Raw genomic sequence first — 4,546 nt, 5'->3', positions numbered from 1 at the left:
GCCGTAACAAGATCACCACACAGCCTCAGAATTCTTTCTAAATGCATCTCCCTTGAGACTCGCCCTTTCTCAGACCAGCACCCTGCTTTGAGGACAAAAACTGGGCATGCGGTGTGAGCGAAGTCCTTTTCATCAGGCCGGCTCCTAATTGCGCACAGCCTTTCCCCCGTGCTCCCAGCGTCAAAGCCCAGCAAGCACAATTAACTCATGTTTCAGGGCTTCGGATAATGCTGGTCATTTAATGTGGTTGAATATCGCAGCCAGGGCCTTCCTGTTTCCAAGCCCGTCAATAGAGTAGTGAGGCCCTGAGTGTGCTTCATAGCCTTTTGCCATCCCCGTGGAAAACAAAGAAGAGTCTGAGATCTGCACTTGAAATGCTTTAGTGTGAGATGCTGACGTCTGGCCGCTCACTGCACAGGGATGGGGGCCGCGGAGTGCGGGTTGCGGCAGCGCTCACTTCACCTCCATGTTCACTGACCGCCATGTGACTAGAGGAAGCTTTAGTTACGAAATGTTATCCGTCCCCCTGTATGAGCAGACACCACGCTCCAACTCCTTCAGAAACTTAGACGTTATTTGTTGAATTTAACCATCCATTTTTGCACTCTGACATTTCATGTTTTATTTGTAAAACCAGTTGTGTTCTTTAAATTTTAATGAAACGGTATTAAATAAATAACTCAGAATCAGCACAGGCGCATCCAAGCTGTGACTCTGAGTTCAGGAAAATGAGTGGTCTGTAAATTCTGCCTTCTTTCTATTTAGGGAATGTACTGCCCAGATTTTTGCACGTGTGAAGACCCAGCTGAGATGGGCCTCGGCCCTTTGGCTCTCAGTAATAGGAAGGGAGTGAGCACAGATTTGTATAGAGACAGCCTCTTCATTTTATTCATAATAGCTTGGCAGTCAGATTGTTCCCACATTTTGGTTGAAAAGGAAGTGCTATGAATAGCAATAGTGCACAGGGAACCAGTGGCCAGGAGGAGTGTGCTGTAAGAGAGCATCTAGTCCCTTCCTCTCTCCCCTTCCCCTCTCCCCGTCTTCCTCTCCACCCTCCACTGCTAAGCACCACCCCAACCATTTCAGGCTTTCAGCATGAAATCTCAGAGAGCTTACAGAAAAGCTTACCCATCTCTCACCATGGTCCCATCTAGCAGAAGGTCTTCCTGGTGAACAGGTGTCCTGGTATGTCCTTGGCTAACTCATCTCACTTGACTCCATTCCATTCTCAGGCTTGTTGGTCCCGCTGACTCTGTTTCCCTAATGACTTGTCTGTAAGCAAGATATGACCTTAAATCATTCTATATCTGCTTTGGATCAAGGCGGAGAATATATAATGTTTGTGTGTATGTGTGATCTATATGAATAGATAGGTATAGCTAGGTAATAGGCGTACACAGATATTGCCATTTAATAACTATTTACAGGGTAAAAGTCAGACTTAAGTAGATGGTGAAAAATTAAGGTAATATTCTTACCAAATGATCAAGCCATGCTAAAGCTCTTCTAGCTATTTTAAGACACTCTTTTCTTACTTTAAGAAGTACTAACTCAGGAAAACCTACCATTATGTCCCTAACTATGTTAGGTGCCTTCATTATGGTCTCTCGTAGCATGCTATCTGTCCCCTAGCAAGGTACCCTCAGGCCATTCTCTGCTGGAACTGCTTGTTAAACTGTCTGTCTCATTTCCACCAATGTAAGGGCTTCCTCTGGCTGTCTTTTTCAGGTTCTGATCACTGGCACACACCACGGCACACCAATAGTCAATAGGCCCTTGTGTAAGTGAACAGCGATTCAGGATCACCCTGGACTTGGAAAATCAACAAGTACGAATTATGACCCTTTTCTGTCTGTGTGCTATGCTCTGTCCTGATTCTGTGGAGGCCTTGGAAAGGGTGCTAATTAGGCAAGGGAGACAACCAGAAACTCATTAAGAGCTACATTCAGCCAGAGGAGGGATCCTAGAAGCCTAAGAGGCCATGGGTGGTCCTGAAGAAAAAGAAGAAGAAACTGAGGCAGAGTGAGAGGGGCTTTTCAGGAAGAAGGAATAAGAATTGAAGGCAGGGATAAGTCTGGTATGAGGAGGAGGAGCAAGGAGGAACCATAGGTGAAGAATCCAGAGGCCCCATGAGCACCAGACAGAGGTCTGAGCTTCAGATACTGCCTAGCAGAACATCACTATACAGCTTTTTAGGAGAGAGTTTAATACTTTTTTGAAGGCAGTTTAGGAGAGGGTTATTAAAGTCATGGCAGGGAAGAGTGGGAAGGCTGTCCTGAGGATAGCACATTGTAGCCATTGTAAACATTCCAGAATGAGATGGCATGACCTAGGCTGAGGGATGGATGAATGAATGAGTGAATGAATGAATGAATGAATGAAGAGAGAAGGTAAATATCTCTGCCACAGATGCACCTTAGAAGCCTGAGCTGCAAGTTTACCCCTGTAACTTCCAGGGAGCGGGTGGCTACAGCAGAGACGGCAGGGGAGGGGGAGGCCTGATGACATAGGTCATCTGCCTCTGCCTCCCTGAGTGCTGGGATTACAGGTGTGTGCCACTGCACTGGCTAGCTTTATTACTATTATTATTGGTTTTTGTTTTCTTTTTTTCTTTATTAATTGCACTTTATTCATTTTGTATCCCCCCTGTGGTTCCCTCCCTCCTCCCGTCCCAATCTCTCCCTTCCTCCACCCTCTGCATGCATGCTCCTCCCCAAGTCCACTGATAGAGGAGGACTTCTTTTCCTTCCTTATGATCCTAGTCAATTAGGTCTCATCAGGAGCGGCTGCATTGTCTTCTTCTGTGGCCTGGTAAGGCTGCTTCCCCCTTGGGGGGAGGTAATTAAAAAGCAGGCCAATCAGTTCATGTCAGAGACAGTCCCTGTTTCCATTACTATGGAACCCACTTGAATACTGAACTGCCATGGGCTATATCTGTGCAGAGGTTCTAGACTATCTCCATGCATGGTACTTGGTTGGAGTATCAGTCTCAGAAAAGACCCCTGTGCTCAGATTTTTTGGTTCTGTATACAGAGAATTCTCAATAGAAGAATATCGAATGGCAGAGAAACACTTAAAGAAATGCGCAGTGTCCGTAGTCATCAGGGAAATGCAAATAAAAACCACCCTGAGATTTCACCTTACACCCATCAGAATGGCTAAGATAAAAAACTCAAGTAATAACACATGCTGGAGAGGATGTGGAGAAAGAGGAACCCTCCTCCACTGCTGGTGGGAATGTAAACTTGTACAACCACTCTGGAAATCAATCTGGTGCTTTCTCAGACAACTAGGAATAGCGCTTCCTCAAGATCCAGCTATTATTATTATTTTTTTAATGTGCTAGCTTTTGGCCAACATCTCTAAAGCCTTAGTCCTGCCTTTAGTTTTTCCCCAATAGCTTTTATTTTTTATTTACTATTGTCTGGCATGCTTTTCACCCTGTGTGCCTGTGTACGTGTGCCTGTGTGTGCCTGTGTGAGTGAGTGTGTGTTTATGTCTGTGTATGTATGTATAGGTATGTGCAGGTGCCCACAGAGGCCAGAAGAGGAAATTGGATTCCTTGGAGCTGGGGGTACAGGCATTAGTGAACCATCCATTGTAGATGCTAGGATCTGAACTCAGGTTCTCTTAACTGAGCAGAAAGTCCTTTTAACCATTGAGCCATCTCTCTAGTTCCCAGTAGCTTTTCTTCATGGTTTTCGCACCTTCATCACGTTTAAAAATCTGTGCTGGGAGGGCTACTGTACTGTGACCTTTGCACCAACACTGCCAACTCAGCTCCTGGTCTGGAGCCTTGTTGTCATGAATGGTGCCTCCATCGTGACGTGATTCTAGTGGCATTCTCAGACAGGCTTCCTGCTTCCATAGTTCCTCATCATTTGGGGGCTCTTTGCTCAGGCTTCGTTTTTGCTGTTGCAATAGCGTTTTGGATCTGACCTCCTGACAAGCTTTAGGATTTGACTAAGGAAGCTGCCAGAGGCTGAGCCCAGCTGGGGGGTGGGGGGTGGGTTCTAACCTCGTGAAGACGGAAAGGAGGTTGGGAGTGGGCTCAGAGGCGACCTTGGGTTTTCTGAGCCAGAAAGGGAATTCATAAAGCCACCAGCTTCGCTGGCTTTTTGGAACATTCCCCAATGGCAGTGATGGCTGTCTCCAAGTCTTGGCTTCTTCTCAGTCTCGCCTTAATCCCCACTTCCCAACAGACTTTGGTGTTATTGTGATTTCCCAGCAAAATGTTGTAGCTCTCTTCAAGATATACATCATCTGAAGTAAGCCTCAAGGCGCCCCTGAGAGTGTGGCACATACTGTGCCTCTTTTTACAGGTCAGGGCCCTGGCGGTGTCAGTGGGCCTACCCCACTCTCTGAACATTTCCTTCATCCCCTTGCCCCTAGCCACAGAAAGCAGTGTGCACACTGCCCGTATCCTGGGTCTTCTGATGAGTAGCCAAAGAGTATTAACCAAATAGTATTGGAGGAATGTTATGAACACTAAACATTTTCATTTATCAAGCCCCTTCATTGCACGGCAAGAAGATGCTTCTAGCTC

This window comes from Psammomys obesus, unplaced genomic scaffold, assembly GCF_907164565.1.
Source record: "Psammomys obesus unplaced genomic scaffold, mPsaObe1.curated_primary_1811, whole genome shotgun sequence".
NCBI classification, from domain to species: domain Eukaryota; kingdom Metazoa; phylum Chordata; class Mammalia; order Rodentia; family Muridae; genus Psammomys; species Psammomys obesus.
This window is presented reverse-complemented; position numbering follows the sequence as displayed.